The following is a 19,973-nucleotide window of genomic DNA, read 5'->3' on the forward strand; positions in this document are numbered from 1 at the left end:
TTGTTAGGACAATATTTGGCCGAGATACAACTATCTGAAAATCTGGAATCTGAGGGTGAAAAAAAATACTGAGAAAATCGCCTTTAAAGTTGTCCAAATTAAGTTCTTAGCAATGCATATTACTAATCAAAATTAAGTTTTGATATATTTACGGTAGGAAATTTACAAAATATCTTCATGGAACATGATCTTTACTTAATATCCTAATGATTTTTGGCATAAAAGAAAAATCGATAATTTTGACCCATACAATGTTTTTTTGCTAAAAATATACCCCAGCGACTTAAGACTGGTTTTGTGGTCCAGGGTCACATATGTTATGTGTGTTACACTGGGGTGGAATTTGTCATTTATTTTTACATAAAATCATACGTTTTACAAAATCATACAAAGTTTGTAAGTATATGATCTTTGAGCTTAAATGTTCAATGTTTGCCATTATAAGTATTAGATTTGGTTTCAATGACTCTTGCAGGTATCATATTCACTTAGTGGAGTTGCTGGCTGTGTGCACTGAAGGGAAGAACGTCTACACTGAGATCAAATGCAACTCCCTGCTCCCCCTCGATGATATTGTACGTGTGATCACTCACGAGGACTGCATCCCTGAGGTGTGTACGCCAAGGGAATAAATCCCAAAGTGTTTGTCTGTGTTTGTCAATGTGTTGAATACTTTTAGATTTAGGTTGTTGAAAATCCATCTGTATGCAACCTTTTAGTATGTGAATGTAGTACTTCATATGTAGGTGAAGATGGCCTATGTGAACTTCCTGAATCACTGCTATGTGGATACTGAGGTTGAGATGAAGGAGATCTACACCAGCAATCACATGTGGAAACTTTTTGATGATTTCCTGGTGGACATCTGCAGAGTAAGACTAAACAAACACTCACAGATATACTCACATTATGGTATTGATGTTTAGACATTCAACATGGCTTCCTGTAGGTGTACAATAACATGAGTGACCGTAAGCACGCTGACACAGTTCTGGAGCGCTACGTTACTGAGACCATCATGAGCATCGTCACCACCTTCTTCAGCTCACCGTTCTCAGACCAGAGCACAAGTTTGCAGGTAACACACGGTGTCTTCCAGCAGCCCAGTACACCTCAGCATCATTTAGACCATCTGTAGATGTGACATCTCTCTCTGTGTGTCTCAGACCCGGCAGCCAGTGTTTGTGCAGCTGCTGCAGGGAGTTTTCCGTGTGTATCACTGCAACTGGCTGCTCCCAAGTCAGAAGGGCAATGTGGAAGCCTGCATCAAAGTGCTGAGTGACGTGGGTAAGACATCATTTCCACCAGCTGTTTTTAACTTTCATAATGCTAGCTTCAGTTGTATAATTGTATTGTATAATAACGTTATAATCTTAAAATTGGTGATAGAAAAGTTCCTAGAAAAGTGGTTCTCAACCTTTTTTACTCAAAGTTCCCTGCACCACCAGTGGCACCAAATGGAATAGCAAAAAATAATAAATGTTTTCATATAGATTTCGATATAAAATATGTATATGTTGAGCCTCCTTGCTTGTTTTTCATGCGTAAATGCATAACCCTGAATGTATGTGTCTTTGTCTGTTTGTTATTGTGCAGCTAAAGGCAGGGCCATAGCCATTCCTGTGGATCTGGACTGTCAGGTGAATAATCTGTTCATGAAGTCCAACAACATAGTGCAGAAAACAGCCCTCAGCTGGAGACAGTCCGTCCGGAACGCTACACGAAGAGATTCTGTTCTGACCACCTGCCGAGACTACCGCAACATTATTGAAAGACTCCAGGTGAGTGAGTGATTTTGCCTCTGTTTTCAAAACCTAATGAGCCGCCTAAAGAAACAGCATCATTTCAGCCAAATTCTAAGGCAGTATTGCACGTATCCTTTCATGGAGAATGCAGTCCCAGAATGCATTGCAGTTAGGTAATTGATTTTTAATAAACTTACTAAAATAAACTTGAAGTATACTACTTTTTGGTAAGGGTAAGTACACATATTTTGTTAGATGTGATATGGATGTTGATCTGTTGTGGATTGGTGTTTGCCCTAAAACACCTTTTTACTACTAAAAAGTAGCAAGTCATGATTTTGCCAAGCTGTGGTGAGAAAGAAAAAAGTATTTATAAAAAGCACAAGCCCTTCAATGCATATGCCCTATTTTAAATTCCTGTTTCAATAAGAAACACACAATAATTTGTTCTTTAAACCATTTTGTGGTGCTTTAATAGTGCTGCTAATACAGTATGATGTTATAGCAAAATTAAAGATTGTTCTGAAAAATTTAGAAACAATCGTTTGAGTGTAGCTTAATATTTACAAACTATTTGGGTAATAACTGAATATTTGAACAGTTTGGATATTAACTGTTATGTTACAGCCCTTTAATCTGACCATAACATTCTCATCTTCTACTTATTCTGTTCACCTTTCTACACTTTTTTTTTTACATTCTGTTCTGTTTAATCCTAATGTATATAAGGATTTGCTTACATAAGTCACTTCCATAGCATAACTAACTAGTTTACTATGAGCCAAACACATAATTTTAGTAATTTTGTCCACTGATATTATTGTAACACCAAGCATGCTGCTAGGATAGAGCTGGAGATTATTGCATGATGATACTCTACTAACTCTGTGTTAGTGTTCTGTTGTCCACTCTGCTCACTCACTCAGGTGGTGGATGTGAGTCTGCCACCCAAACAGCTGGAGGATCGGAGGAGGGTAGGTCACTAACTTCACCTAACCCTGCTTTCCAACCACACATCTGTACCTCTCAGCTGCCCTGGTTCAACTATAACTTTTCCTTTAATATTTATTCCCATTTATGATACATGTTGTTCCAAAGAATACTTCCAACAACATAGTGCAGAAAACAGCCCTCAGCTGGAGACAGTCCGTCCGGAACGCTACACGAAGAGATTCTGTTCTGACCACCTGCCGAGACTACCGCAACATTATTGAAAGACTCCAGGTGAGTGAGTGATTTTGCCTCTGTTTTCAAAACCTAATGAGCCGCCTAAAGAAACAGCATCATTTCAGCCAAATTCTAAGGCAGTATTGCACGTATCCTTTCATGGAGAATGCAGTCCCAGAATGCATTGCAGTTAGGTAATTGATTTTTAATAAACAAATTGTATTCAGTACTAAAATGTTTCAAATATCCATTAAAAATATTCTTTAAATATCTGTGTTAAATGTGTTTTTATGCTTATTAGAATATTGTGCAGTTATATTAAAAAGATGTTACCTCTATTAAAATCAGTTGTGAGTCGGGTCTCCCATGCGTAAGTGCTATTTCTGTGGTGTATGGAGGTATTGCCTATGTAGAGCATTCCAAATTATTTACTTTTCAATTACGGTTAGAATGATACCCTAGAACGATGCTGCCTAGGTAGGCAGCGAGGCAGCTCACAAGAAGAGAGCCAATGATGTCATGTCAGTATTCACCAATGTCTTTTCTATTGTTCCTATCATTAAACCTGCATTCAATTGTTTTGCCTCAGTGTCTTACTTTGTTAGGGTGTGGTGAATGTATGGTTTTGCATGTGTTTATGTGTGTCTGTAGGATATAGTGTCTGCATTGGAGGAGCGGTTGAGGCCTCTGGTTCAGGCTGAGCTGTCTGTATTGGTGGATGTTCTCCATCGTCCAGAACTGCTGTTCCCAGCGCACACTGAAGCCCACCGCAAGTGTTAGTGTTCTGTTGTCCACTCTGCTCACTCACTCAGGTGGTGGATGTGAGTCTGCCACCCAAACAGCTGGAGGATCGGAGGAGGGTAGGTCACTAACTTCACCTAACCCTGCTTTCCAACCACACATCTGTACCTCTCAGCTGCCCTGGTTCAACTATAACTTTTCCTTTAATATTTATTCCCATTTATGATACATGTTGTTCCAAAGAATACTGCTTTACAGCCATGCGATGCACAAGCCAAAGCAACAATGGCAAAGAAAAAAGCTTCCAAAAATCAGATGCACATTGAAACACACACTCTCATACTCATCACAGGGGGAGGCCCTTCGGCAGCTGCTCGTCAATCGTTACTATGGTTTCAGGAGTGGTGGGCGGAGAGAAAGTCTGACCTCCTTCAGTAACTCCACGCTGACACCTGTAGGACCAATCAAGAGCCAGCCTGGTGGGTTCATTTTTCACTGTAGCTTCTGGGAACATTTGTGATATAAATGAACATTTGTTTTTGTGTGTTTGTATGACTTTAGGGGGTTTGAGCAGGGCTGAGATGTCATTGATGGAGGTGCAGTGCCATCTGGACCGTGAAGGGGCGTCTGACCTTGTCATTGATCTTATTATGAATGCTACCAGTGACCGTGTCTTCCACGAAAGCATCCTATTGGCTATTGCACTGTTGGAGGGCGGGAACACCATCATACAGGTCAGAAAGGCCTGTCAGTGAAATGTTAAAGCAATAGAAATATTATGTTGTGGTAATAAGTTATTTAATATTCACTACAGTTTAAAAATTGGGGTTAGTCATTTCTTTTTTTGAAAGAAATTAATGTTTATTCAGCAAGGATGCATTACATTTATCAAAAGTGACAGTAAAGACTTTTATGGTGTTACTAAAGATATTCTATTTCAAATAAATTCTGTTCTTTTGAACTTTTTATTCATCAAAGAATCCTGAAATAAAATTCAGATTCTGAGCTGTCCACAAGCAAACCTCACTGAGGTTTGAAACCCCCGAAGCCTAATGCAATTACCAGAATTTTAATATGCAACAGATATGATAAATGAGACTGGACAAGATTAAGCAATGATTAGATGATAGATGATTTCCGTGGACAAGACACTAGTGATCTTGTCTGTATAAGGAGGAGTTGGGGATGGAGGAGGGTAAGCACCGCAAGTGTGAGAGTGGAGGCTTCATCTGCAAGTATGGTGAACTCTTGTTGTCTCAAAAATGACCCTGCAGTATCTTAAAAAAAAAAAAAATAAATAAAATAAAATTATATGTATTACATTTATCAAAAGTGACAGTAAAGACTTTTATGGTGTTACTAAAGATATTCTATTTCAAATAAATTCTGTTCTTTTGAACTTTTTATTCATCAAAGAATCCTGAAATAAAATTCAGATTCTGAGCTGTCCACAAGCAAACCTCACTGAGGTTTGAAACCCCCGAAGCCTAATGCAATTACCAGAATTTTAATATGCAACAGATATGATAAATGAGACTGGACAAGATTAAGCAATGATTAGATGATAGATGATTTCCGTGGACAAGACACTAGTGATCTTGTCTGTATAAGGAGGAGTTGGGGATGGAGGAGGGTAAGCACATGTCTATGCATCAGACTAAGGCAAGTGTGGGTGCAGATGAACTTATATATCTTATTTAATTGTAGTGGGAGGAGCTACAATCAGCTGTGAGTCAGCTGATGCTGGCTGTCACACCGTGGTCTGCCTGAACTACGCTTGAGCTCCATTCGTCACTCAAACTACATTAGTTCTCCATAAAACATAACATATAAACATAATGATAGATTTTTGTTTGTATTCTTATCTCGTTGCAGCATTCCTTCTTCAAACGTTTAACGGAAGACAAAAATTCCGAAAAGTTTTTCAGGGTGTTTTATGATAGAATGAAAGCAGCTCAGTTGGAGATCAAAGCCACTGTTACCGTCAACACCAGTGACCTAGGCAACAAGCGGCGTGATGACAACACACCAGACAAAGATATGCCACAACGTGGGAGAGGTTCGGGTTGTCAATATTTTATCATTCATCATATGCTATCTTTCTTTGCAATAAATACCACTTGGTTTGATACAGTGATATTCATGGTTTAATGTCCAAATACTTGTTGAGGTCACTGCATAATGTTATAAAGTTTGATATATCATTTTATGCGAAGATATGTCACTATGAGATTATAAATTGAAAAAAAAAAGTATTTCTTACTCTCCAGAAAAAAATGCAGGTGTCGTGGTGACTGATGATACCCGTGAGCAGCTGTTGGAGGCATCTGTTGTGACTAAGAAGGCCTATGGTTCGTATCGACGAGATGCTGATCCTGAGGAGGCTTATGGCACTGCTGATGGAGACAAAGGGGGTGGAGATAAAGGAACAGAGCAGGGCGAGATGAGCCCTGTCATTCTTATCATGCAACCAATCCTGCGCTTCCTACAGCTGCTGTGTGAGAACCATAATCGAGACCTGCAGGTGTGTCTGTGTGTGTGTGATTGTCTGCCTCTCCATCTGTTACATTTATAGCTTTTTTTTGTTATTCTGGCCTGATTAGAGGTTCACTATCAGACCTGAGCCGGAAGGAAGTCGACTTTAGGTTCGATTTCAGGTTGGGTCTCAAACTTTGACAGTATCAGTATTGTGTCGTGTCATGGGGTCTTGTTTATGAGCTGATATACTGGTTTGGTCTGGTTTTATATATCATATATGTTTTTTTTCCCTGCAGAATTCTCTGCGCTGTCAGAACAACAAGAACAACTATAACCTGGTGTGTGAGACCCTGCAGTTCCTGGACTGTATTTGTGGCAGCACAACAGGAGGCCTGGGGCTGTTAGGACTATATATCAACCAGCATAATGTGGCTCTCATTAATCAGACTGTAGAGAGTCTCACTGAATACTGTCAAGGGCCCTGCCATGATAACCAGGCAAGTACACAAACATTAACACAATCATGGTTTTCCTTTATTTTTCCTGTTGGTTTTTTTTGCACTAATAATCTTTCCATTACTCATAAATATTTTTCCCACATTGAATGTGTTATGTTATGCATTTTTTTGCAGAATTGCATTGCCACCCATGAGTCTAATGGCATTGACATCATCATTGCATTAATTCTGAATGATATTAATCCACTGGGCAGAAAGAGAATGGATCTGGTTCTAGAACTAAAGGTACATCACTTTACTTTTAATTGACAAAGTAACAACCTTCTCATTTCATGGTAACATCAAATTTGACTGTGCATCAAATTTTGACTGACTAAAGCAGTGGTTCTCAACCTTTTTGACTTCTGGTACTTCTACTGTGATGACAAAGTTGGTCATTTTTAAACTTATTTACAAAATCTAGGAGTGATATTGTAATAAAATAATTAAATTATAACTAATTTAATTCCAGTTTCAATAATTGGGTGTTATTCTGGGTTTAGATTACTGATGAATTTACATGACTTTTCTAGTCGTTTGTGATTACAGGATTTAAAAAATGACTTTTTACTCACAAATAGCTACTTCTACCCACTAAAAGATTTTTCATCTTGACGTAACTAGAGAAATGTATATTCATTATAAGAATTTTTTAAGAATTATTTTAAATATTTTGAACACATCATGCAGCTCCTGTTTGAAAACCACTGCTATAAAGTCTACAGAACATTTTATGTTAACATGACAATGTTATATTTAAGTTCCTTTGAAGTTGGACAGAGTGAAAAATAAGTGAAAATGTAATCAAGATGATCAGTCATTTTTTGTTTAGATGCAAATGATGTGAGAGACAGTGACAATCACATCACAGTCGTATTATTTAATAATGTGGTCAATTAAATTTCATGTTGCATTATTTGTCCTTTTTGCTTAGAATAATGCATCTAAGCTACTGCTGGCCATCATGGAGAGCCGTCATGACAGTGAGAATGCAGAAAGAATCCTGTACAACATGAGACCAAAAGAACTAGTGAGTGTGTTAGTTATCATCTCAGTACATCCTGGTTCACTCATTGCTTTAACTGAATCTTGGAGTCATTCTGTGTTGACAGATAGTAAACCATAAACATGAACCTTCTTTGGCTACAACATCTGCATAACCCCAGCTGTGTGTGTTTATGTTCAAGGTGGAGGTGATGAAAATGGCCTACCAGCAGGGTGAAGCAGAGTTTGAGGATGAGGAACTGGAGAATGGAGAGGACCATGCTGCATCACCTCGCAATGTTGGACACAACATCTATATCCTTGCACATCAGGTACACACACACACACTCCTGTACATGCCAGTGTATTGTATAAGGAGAACATTTGTTGTTCATAAATATTTCCAGCTGTGAAACGGTATTTTGCGATAAATGGTATATTTCACTCTGGCAAATGAAGCAACCCACAACAGATGTATATTTTGAATTATGCACATCACAGAGAACGTTAGATTATCGTTCTGTGTTACTGGCTGAATGATAAGCATATTTATTAACATTTTATTTAATTACCAAAGCCAATTTTTACTTTTGGCAGTGGGCAAGTGCCAGTTTTGGGCCCTGTATCAGAATAGTTTAATTAGACTGTGGCCAACCACAACACCAAATGTATATCTCTTTATCTAAGAGCAATTAATTAAATCTGTAGTGTGATCTGATTTAACCTGCTATTTCAGCTGTCACGTCACAATAAGGAGTTGCAAATACTACTGAAACCAGGTGGGGAGGACCAGGCCCTAGAGTATTACACGGAACACACCGCACAGATAGAGGTAACACACACAAACACTTTTAACAAATCTTGAAACGCGTTTTTTATTGTTTTTAAAATACCATCTTATGCTCTTGTATGTGTGTGTGTGTGTGTGTATACACAGATAGTACGCCAGGATCGCACTATGGAACAGATTGTGTTTCCTGTACCAAATATCTGCTCTTTTCTCACAAATGAGTCCAAGCTGCGTGTGTACTATGGTACAGAGAGAGATGAACAGGGCAGTAAAATAAATGACTTCTTCCTGCACGCAGATGACCTCTTCAATGAAATGAGGTGGCAGAAAAAACTAAGAGGTAAATGTGTGTTTTTGTTTGTATGTTCATTCTCTGGTGTTTGATTCTGGTGTTTGAAAATTATTAATTTAAAGGGTTAGTTCACCCAAAAATGAAAATTAGCCCACAAATTACTCACCCTCAAGTCATCCTCCGCTGAGTGGCATTAAACAACTTCAAAGATCAAAGACAATTTTTAATATAACTCTGACTGGATTCGTCTGAAAGAAGAAAGTCATATACACCTAGGATGACTTGAGGGTGAGTAATTTGTGGGCTAATTTTCATTTTTGGGTGAACTAACCCTTTAAAATTAAATTGTACAACTTACTTTATCATCATTTCTGAAATGTATCTCTCTTTTTCTGTTTTCAGCACAGCCAGTGTTGTACTGGTGTAGCCGGAACATGTCGTTCTGGAGTAATGTGTCTTTTAACCTGGCTGTTCTCATTAATCTGTTGGTGGCGTTCTTTTACCCTCTGGACGGAGTGAGTGAAAGTGAGTTTCCCTCTGTACTGTCTTCACAAGTCTGCCTTTCCTTCCACAATATCCCTGACCTGTGTGTGAACATATATACCTTACATGTGCTTTGTGTGTGTTTCAGGTTCACTGGACCCTTCTCTTTCTCTGTTGCTGTGGGTGTGTTTGTTGGGCTCGTTGGGATTTGTGTTGATGTCACCGAGGCCGAACGCAGTGCGAGTGCTGGTCATCTGCTGTGTTCTGCAGCTGGGCTTCTCAGTCGGGCTGCAGCATATGCTGACACTCCTGGGAGCTTTTAATGTAAGATCACACTCACACAAACACAAACACACATGAGAGGGTTAGATTTTGAGTGCATACAAGTTCACATGCAGTCCTACACTGTACACACAGTTTCTTTACTAATAATCTTACATGGTGTCAGTCTGTACTGACGATCTGACCTTGTTTGGTGTCTATGCAGGTTTGTAATAAGATAGTGTTCATGCTGAGCTTTGTGGGTAACCGTGGGACGTCTACCCGTGGTTACTGGGTGATGGTGATGGATAGAGAGTTCCTGTTTCATCTGCTGTACCTTCTCATCTGCACTCTAGGCCTTTTTGGACACTTTTTCTTTTACAGTCTACTGGTCAGTTTGAAAACCTTAAACTAACACAGTATACTAACATGCCTAATCAGAAAATTGTGTGTGTGTATCCACATATATATATATATATATATATATATATATGTTAGGGCTGTCAGTTTAAAACGTAAATGTAATTAATTAATTATGGAAAATAATGTGATTAAAATATTTTAATGCAGTTAAAGCCCGCACCCAGACCTGTATGTCATCTTACATTTTATACATTTGACAAATTTGATATGTGCGATTAATAAGATTAGATTAATTAATCGCTATATCGTGTAATTAATTAGATTAAACATTTTAATTGATTGACAGCCCTAATATATACAGTGGGTACGGAAAGTATTCAGACCGCCTTAAATTTTTCACTCCTCCAAATATTGACCTAATTTCATGATGTATTCAACCATTTAAGATAGAATCAAATAATTGTCAGTGCAAATATTTACACCACTAATGTTAACTAACTGTACATTTGTGTGTTTGAAGTTGTTTGACCTGGTGAACAGGGAAGAGACTCTTTTGAACGTTATCAAGAGTGTGACTCGAAATGGCCGCTCTATTGTCCTTACAGCTGTTCTGGGTCTTATCCTGGTCAGAATCAAATAATTGTCAGTGCAAATATTTACACCACTAATGTTAACTAACTGTACATTTGTGTGTTTGAAGTTGTTTGACCTGGTGAACAGGGAAGAGACTCTTTTGAACGTTATCAAGAGTGTGACTCGAAATGGCCGCTCTATTGTCCTGACAGCTGTTCTGGGTCTGATCCTGGTCTACCTCTTCTCCATTGTTGGATATATGTTTTTTAAGGATGACTTCATCCTGGAGGTGAACCGCATCCCCAACGGCACTCTCGGTAACATGCATTCACACAGACATAGCAAAGCAAATCATAAAGTAATGTTCATACTGGTGGGTGTGAAAATTATTTTTGTTGTATTTGAATATGTGTGTGTCAGAGGAGGGAGTAAATTTGGCTTCTAGTTTCCTGTCTGAGGGGGTCTGCAATGGAAAAAATGGGTCCTGCCTGCCTGCGGATGTTGAGGATGGTGAGCAGTAAAATTCATCCAAACTATTGCATGATGTGCTGATTAATTAGTCAAAATAATCACATATTTTCCCCAAATTAAATTATTGTGAGCATAATTGTCATATGTCTATGACAAGTAAAACATTGAATATATGTTTTTAGTAAAAAAATAAATAAATAATGTGTTTGTAATAGCATACAGGTCAGGGGGCATGATTAAATCTGCTTTTTAAAAAGTAATTAATTTTATTATTAACAATATTAATTGATGAATGTACTAAGATAACACAAAATTATTATTAATTACTATTAAGTATTATTAATTAATACTAATATGACACTTAACCCCTAATCCAATTACTTCAGTCATGTTATCCAAATATATAAATATAATATGACTTTTTAGGAAATATTTTGTAGTCTGACGTTCAGTTGTACACTGGAAGTGACTGGAAACAGAACTTCTACATTGTGTGTTTTGTGTGTTTATAGATGATGTAGAGCGAGCGTGTGATTCTCTGTGGATGTGTATGATCACTGTACTGAGTCACGGTCTCAGGAGTGGTGGCGGAGTTGGAGATGTTCTGCGCAAGCCGTCCAAAGAGGTACGGACATGCATATATTTACAATAATAGTTCATTTTTTTACATAACAACCTTAAGCAAAACCTGAATGTGTGCTTGCAGGAGCATCTGTTCGCTGCACGGGTTGTGTATGACCTTCTGTTCTTCTTCCTGGTGATCATCATTGTGTTGAATCTGATCTTTGGTGTCATCATTGATACGTTTGCTGATCTGAGAAGTGAGAAGCAGAGAAAAGAGGAGATCCTCAAGACCACATGTTTCATCTGCGGTGAGATGAGATGCACAGTTATACTCAAATAAACATATATGTGCCTTCACATGAGATTGGGAATTTATTTTTTGGGTTATTTGCTTGTTCACCCAGGTCTGGAGAGAGATAAGTTTGATAATAAAACAGTGACGTTTGAGGAGCACATCAAGGAAGAGCACAACCTGTGGCATTACCTGTACTTCATTGTGCTGGTGCGGGTCAAGGACTCTACTGAATACACAGGCCCTGAGAGCTACGTCGCTCAGATGATCAAGGTGAGAACATACATGGTGATGACACTCTACTTTGACATTATCATGAAGCTTTTACAGGAAGACATTTAAATGTTTTCATGTGCAATCTGTTACTAATCAAGCTGAAGCTCATATGTGACCCTGGACCACAAAACCAGTCTTAAAGGCACAATATGTAATTTTTCACCGCTAGAGGGCGCGTATTCAAAATAAACATAGAGGCAAAGGTGTAGTTTGATGATGCTGTGACTCAGTGTGGAATCATGGGAGTTGTCGTCTTCATCCCCACAGCCGATGCAATCCGACAGGACTCGGGCAGAAATCATGTTCATGGATGAGCTAATGATATAATAAAACTATATTGTGTGTAGTGCATAAAGAATATTTATGCATATATTCTTAGTGCATAAACAATATTCTTTTTGCATAGTGCATAAAGATCCATTTAGAAATATTTTCAGAACCAAGACTTTTTATTGACCATTTCATGACAATGAAACAAATACAATCCCCCTCAATTCTCATTAACCTACTACAACCTGAAAAATATGTATTATTATTAGCAGTAGAATTTATATATCATGTTAGTACTTGGGATTTTTTGCACTTTAATTTTGTTGTAATTTAACAGCATTAAAAAGAGGATAATATTTATTTTCACATTACAGCAATTAGAATGGGGGAAGGAAAATAAAGAGTTTATTGATCATCAAGATTTTTTGCTTGTAAAAAAAATTTTCATGTCACAAAGCAAAAAATCTTAATGGTCCTAAAACATGCACTTCATAATCTTTATTCCATAGATAAATAATAAAACAAACTAATTATATTAACCTAATCTCTATAATCATTAAAACGAACATATCCTGGTCACATGTCGACTTGAAATCTATATATATAATATATATTCACCCAGATTCACCCGTAGCATTTTAAGGTATTTTAAATAGATTGCACCTTTTCTACACAAGGCAGGCTTTGATAAAATCATAACATCATGATTTATCCTTTTCATATTGTTTATCGGTAGCGTGACCTCTTTAACCCCCATTCAGGAACACAATCTGGACTGGTTTCCACGTATGAGGGCCATGTCACTGGTCAGCAGCGATGGTGAGGGTGAACAAAATGAACTGCGTAGTTTGCAGGAGAAACTAGAGTCCACAATGAGGCTGGTCTCCAACCTGACCAATCAGCTCACAGAGCTAAAAGAGCAGGTTTGTGTTTGACTAGTTTTATAAAGGTGTGTGTCTGCATACTCTGCCAAATTATTCTTAAGAACAAATGGAATGCTTGTACTACACCTAAATTGCAGCTGTGTCATAAGCTGTCAACTTGTGGTATGAGGTGTGTATAAGTTAATTAATTGCGATTGACTGAACTCATCCCTGTTGTCAATTTTCAGATGACTGAACAGAGGAAACACAAGCAGCGGATTGGTCTGCTGGGAAACCCCGCCCACCTCAACATCAACCCACAGCAGCCGGCATGAGAGGTGGGGCCTGAGGCCTGACTGACATTATGGAGCATCATTCCAGCATATATGCAGTCATACCGTCACAGCCTTAAAACCGCATGCTAATATATTATCTTATTATGGACTCGTAACAGGATCATGAGGTCATGTCTGGTGATAGACATGGTGATTTTGAGCCTCGTTGCTGTATGAGGTGCTATATTCACCGATGTGATCACTTCAGAAACAATCTTTGCACTGTGTATGAGTGTAGTATTATAGGATGCTTTCACAGAGTGGTTCTTAAGAGTTATATCCCTTTGGATTTCTTCGCACCTTTCTATCAAAATGGATTGCGTTTGAGAATATTAATATAATGTGTGAAGATTTTATATATTTTTTTTCTGTGTATATTTATTTTGATATTCAGATATTTCTCCATTTTAGAATTTCTATTGCCGAGATGGACACTCATGTGGAAGGTTTAATAAACACCTACACTGAATGTTAAAAAACACTACATTTAAGTTTCTAGAACTAACGAGTGAGACTAAATTGCCTTTAAAAGATGGGTTTGCAATATAGGAACATCTCTGCTATAAAGACGCCACTATGTATAAATAATTCAGGAGAACTTGGTTGATGACAGAATGTTTTAATGACAGTATTTCCAGAAAATGTGACATTGTGCGTCAAATATGAGAACCGTGAGCTTCACAAACATTACCATAGTCAGTCCTACCGATCACAGAGACCCACAGGACAGATTAAACCGCAAATTCACAGAGCTCTTTATATTCGGTTCTCAGAAGTACTCTTCAAAAATATTAAAAACCTGGTAATAAACATAATAATCGAGATGAAAACAGTTCACTTTATCTCCATAAACAGACCGTATAGACCACAGAGTAAAAAAACAAAAAAAAAAACTACTATTGTAACATGGCTTTAGAAATGTAAACATTGTATTTGGCTTTTTTCTGGAAACATAACAGAGACAATATATTTGAACATTTCTAGCTACATTTTGAGCATCCTAATTGACAGCTGTTGTTGTTTTAAACACCTCTCACAATTCTGATAGGACCTGCAACATCCAGGTGGTTTCAACACTGTGCAAAGTAAAGTTCATGTCTGCTGATTAATCTGCATTTATATATATTTTTTTAAACCAAGTCATGTATTCTTGTTTTTTTTACGAATAGCATTTAGTGTTAGATGACAGCCAAAGGACTTAATTTAAACTCTAGTGTGTGAATGATTGAGATGTAAAATATTGCTTAAGGTAATGTGAAGCCAGGAAGCAAATCAAATCAAAATAAGAGGAAAACAAGACCGATATCCTACATCCTATTAATCAATCCTGTTTCCTTTCAATAAATAACTAATTCGCGATATATTCCTGATTGCTTAGATCCATTGCCTAACAAAACCTGGAGTGACAGATCATTTATTTCCAGATACCTTAAAGCTTGACTTAGTTGGAAACGTTCTCTTTCATAAGCCTCACATTTTATAAGTACATGTTCTACAGTTTCTGTTAACCCACATTTGTCACAATTTCCATTTTCATGTTTTCCTATTCTATGTAAGCACTGATTTAATAAACCATGACCAATACGCATTCTTGCAATTATAACGTCCTCTTTCCTGTTTCCAAATCTTCTTCTCTCTGAACCAACTTTTTCTTGTATGCAGTATAAATGTCTACCTTTTGTTCCTTCTTTCCATTCATTCTGACATATTTCCTGTATTTCTTTCGCTATTATCGCTTTTATTTGTTTTACTTAATGCCACTTCAATGTTTATTTGTGAATGATTTAATGCCTGTTTAGCCAAATGATCAGCCTCCTCATTTCCTTTCACACCTATATGTGATGGTACCCACACGAAATTTACCAGAAGTCCATACTGTCTTATTCCACAAAGACTCTGCATTACTTCATCATGTCTTGTCTTGCTAATGATTTTCCACTTGACAAACTGTTTAGTGCTGAAAGAGAATCTGTACATATCACTGCCTTTGTTGGTTGTATTTCTTCTATCCACTGAAGTGCTAGTAAGATTGCTATTAGTTCTGCAGTAAATACAGAAATATGATCTGAAGTTCTTTTTGACATTTTAATTTTGAATAGGGGAATATATACTGCTACAGCTGTTTTCCCAGAGTCTGGATCCTTTGAACCATCAGTGTATATTTGTACTACACTATAATATGTAAGATCTATATATTTCTGTACAGCTGAACTTTCTAATACACTTGTTTCATTGTTATGTTTTTCTTTATGCAACTGGATATCAATCAAAGGCATTGGGAAAAGCCAAGGAGGAATTGCTGACCTAGCCACAGTAGGAGCAATATGTATATCACTTAAACCCATTTTCTGTGCTTCCTCATTGACCTTCCATCCAAAACTTGATAACTTTTTGTATTCATATTCCCAACAGTCCTTCAACACCATTTTGACTGGATGAACGTCCAAATGTCCTTTTATACTTATCCAGTACCTCATCCTTAACTTGAGCCTACGAATTTCTTGAGGCATCTCGCCCATCTCTACCTGAACTGCTGATAATGGGGACGATCTAAAAGCTACGCAACAAATTCGCATTGCTTGGGCTGTGTGTCATATCGGCTGAGCGATATCAAGGACCGACTGTACCGTAATACCAGCACAAAACGCGCGCATAAAAGAAAAAATCATTTTATATTAAGACAAGGTTGACAGTTTCATAATTAGGCAATGCCGAAATACCACTTGCATGAACACAGTCATTTTTAAAAGCCAATTTACATTAGCAAATAAAAATTAGATGACTAACTTGTAAAAGCTACTCAAAAGCAGATTATGCAACCAGCCACTAAATGACTAGATTAAAACAGCTGATTATATTAAGCAGAATACTGATTACGCTGAATAATGTTTTTAAAGAATAATGTTTTCTTTAACATGACTCTTAATTGTTAATGGCTAATGTTATTTCTTAATTGCTCCACAATGCAAGCTCATCTGCGCTTTATTACGCATATTCACCGTTTTTTTTTTTTTTTCACTGAATAACAAGCGGTACATTGCATATGCAAAAGCATAATAACTCTCCGACTTTGTTAAACTCGTACAAGTGTTGTTTGTCATTATAGTATTTGGTTAGAGGGCATGCGCTGAAAATTACACAATTTACACTAGAAATACCACATTGTATCTAATCTACCGTAAAACTACTCAATGATGTGGCCAACCTAAAAAATAAAAAAAAAAGATGAGGAAAGGGGCAAACAAGATGTTCCGAAGTGCTCGCAGAAGTTTGAGAAAAACATTTCTGCTGCTGTTCACATGATGTGCACATGGGTCGTGAATGTTGATATGTCTTTACCCAATCAAAGCCCCTCGACAGTAAGGAATCAACCAACAGAATAGCAGAGAGACTTCACGAGGAGTCGTGCGCTGAGAAAACACAGCAAGGTAAACATCTAAAGGTTTAAGAACGTTCTGTTCTTTTTCGCCACCAAACACCTACATAATATTACTAAGACCTTTGCCCTATAAATATATACATAGAAAGTACAGGTTCACCAATGGAAGCAGAACTGTTGTGTTTTAAAAATAAATAAATATATGTTTTCTATGGCCTTACATAGGTGTTTTATAATGCGAGATGCCTGCACATCAGAATCATGTTCATTTGTTTGATAATTATGAGCACCTTCCTTTCTTAAAACATGGTTTTAGGAAATACTGTAGTGTCAAGTACCATCATGAGCAATATTTCGGGATATGCATATAGCTAATGTATATGTTTACTAGGCATAATAATGCATACTGCCTACTACATTTGTATACATTAGCCTATATATAGTCAGAAATATGAGCTAATATGTATAAGAATTTATATTACAATGAAACTAGCAAATGTACACTACCAGAGTCTAGACACGTCTATATCCATTAGACATGTTCCCATAAGCTTCCCATATGTTCATATCACTTGTTCTTATTCTCTGCTACTTTTCCTGCATTATCCAGTACAATTCATTTAAAAAGGTAAATTAAAATGTGAACATTCATATGCATAATTTATATTTGTCCACAAAATAGTTTCAAGCACAACTATAAGCCTGTAGATCAAAAGGTTAGCTGTACCCAAACATAGAGTATAGTTTTAGGGTAGTACTGGTGTATTTAAATGAGTAAAAAGTTTTTGTTGTTGTTGTTTTTTTTTGCGCAGATGCTGCAGGGACAAATGATATCCTGGCTCCTCAACAGAAAGTGGTTCAGCACGACAAGCAGGGCAAATAGGGCCATCTTGTGGTTGAATAATGAATCATACATCTGTATAGCCGTTGAAGTGAAATCAAGATTTTTCTAAAATATATATAGTTTGTGTAATTGATTCTTAAAACTCACCATAGCTCTCTCTCTTTTAAACTATTGCAAAGAAATAAAATAGGTGATGAAGAGAGAGAGGGAAAAAAGGTGAGAGTGTCCAGTCAGCAGGTCAGGAGGACTAATCTATGAAGGTAGAATGACGTCAAAAAGATTTGCATACGCAGGGTAAGAGTTGTGGAAGTGTACATAAGACTGTAAGCGTAAATTAAATTTGCATGCGCAAGAGAAGCTTTGTAAAGGTGTAAATCGCGTTTCAAGCGCAAGAAAAAAATATTTGCAGCATTTTACTGTTATTCGTAAGTGTAATTCATGTATTGTGAAACTGCAGCTTCATGCTAACGCAAAATAAATATAATCTGCATGCTTCTGACTTCCATTTTTCCACGCTTACACTTTTGGCACGTTTTTTTCGCCAAAAGACGGTCAAAAGCACTGCAAGCCTGTGAACAGTGATTTGCAAGCGAAAACAACAGTTTAAAGAACTGCAAAACGGATTGACTGCATAGAACCAATCTGTATGTGTAAAAAAACGAACTGTTGCAAATGTCTAAATGACTTGTTGTGCATGTGGGGCAAAAAGTTCCCGAAATAAACCGATATGTACATCTCTGTCTTTCTGTTCTCTGCGCTTACAGTTTTGGCACGATTCTCTCACTAACTGAGTTTCCTTAGACAGGTGGGACAACAGCAAGCTGCTCAGGGACTCAACAGTAATATATTTTCCACCTGTGTGGTTATCAAAGACTATTTTTTAGAATTAACTAGGCTTCAGGTCCACATCGAAAGACAATAGATGAAAAAGATAAAGAAAGTTAGGCAAGAAGTTAGTAATCTCATTAAATAACATAGACCCACAGACCCAGCACTCAGGCTCTCAGCCATATATACAGTATATATATATATATATATATATATATAATTTCCCTCTTGCCCTATATGCATCTTCACAATAGTAACTCCCAGCTAAATCTGTTATAATTTATACTATTTATGTCAATATGATTGTTCGTAATGTTATCAACAAGTTGTTTTAGGGAAAAAAATCTCAGTTCAGTCTCAGATAACATTATCAAGTTCAGAAGGAACAAGTAAAAGTCTTTTAACGTCATCCTTTGGGAAATAATAAGAACATAAATAGAACAGAATCATTAATAATCTACAGGAAAATAAGCAGTGCTGTTTCCTGAATGTTATGATCTGATGGTTTTTGGAAATGATGTCATTATTAAATTCTTTTTAGTTTAACAAAATTCATGTTTTCTTTGTTTCCTTAAAATTTTCTAGAAAACATATTCTGTCATAAAGCATGACTCTTTATCCCAGAACAAGCAGTTTGTTTAAAATGACAAAGGGTTCAGTTATTACCAAAATAATATAGTTTACTGTTTTTCAAAAATATATGTTTTTCCAGAGGTGAGTGTGTAAAGGATATGGGAATTGAAATACCTGATGAAACACAAAAAGGCTCTGAGTAGAGTAAATGGATCAACATCTTGTGCACGCCTCAGTCTTAATTGCAAAATCACTCACTGTGCCTACTACACAAAGTGTAAACTTTCAAAAATATACCCTGATGTTGATGAGGTGTGTGATCGATGTAAAAGTGACAAAGCAGACTTTTTTCATATGTTTTGGGCTTGCCAAAAGCTGAGTGACTATTGGGCACTAACATTTAAAACACTAAATGATGTCTTTAATTTATAAATAAAACCCAGTGTTGAAATTGCTATTTTTGGTGTACCAGAATGCACAATATCATTGACAATCAAGTTAAAAAATTTTATCGTTTTTGCTACTTTATTAGCGAGAAGAAGAATATTACTTGAGTGGAAATCAACAATCCCACCTAAAGCTTCAATGTGGATGTGTAATCTGGTTTTGTATTTGAAATGAGAAAAAAAATAATATTTAATGAAAGGATCTGTCCAAAAATGTTATGAGACATGGCAACCTATGATCACATATTTTGAAAAGATGAAGACTCTCCCCCTTAGCTGATCATTAAAAAGAGATTTGTGGAAACTGGTTTAAACGTGATCACCCATGTTGTTTGGTTTTATATTTATGTAAAGACCACTATGAATGTGTCAGAGTATTGAATTGTATTATTGTCTAGGCCAGTGGTTCCCAACCCTGGTCCTGGAGGCACCCCAACACTGCACCTTTTGTATGTGTT

General features: G+C 37.0%; 1 pseudogene; it reads left to right on the forward strand.

The window, feature by feature from the left end:
- The window catches only part of LOC107667305 (inositol 1,4,5-trisphosphate receptor type 1-like), a 35,852-nt pseudogene extending 21,911 nt beyond the window's left edge, over window positions 1–13,941 (forward strand).
- The last annotated feature ends 6,032 nt before the right edge of the window (window positions 13,942–19,973 follow it).

The sequence above is a fragment of the Sinocyclocheilus anshuiensis genome, unplaced genomic scaffold (assembly GCF_001515605.1).
Source record: "Sinocyclocheilus anshuiensis isolate Anshui unplaced genomic scaffold, SAMN03320099.WGS_v1.1 scaffold964, whole genome shotgun sequence".
In the NCBI taxonomy this organism is placed as follows: Eukaryota; Metazoa; Chordata; class Actinopteri; order Cypriniformes; family Cyprinidae; genus Sinocyclocheilus; species Sinocyclocheilus anshuiensis.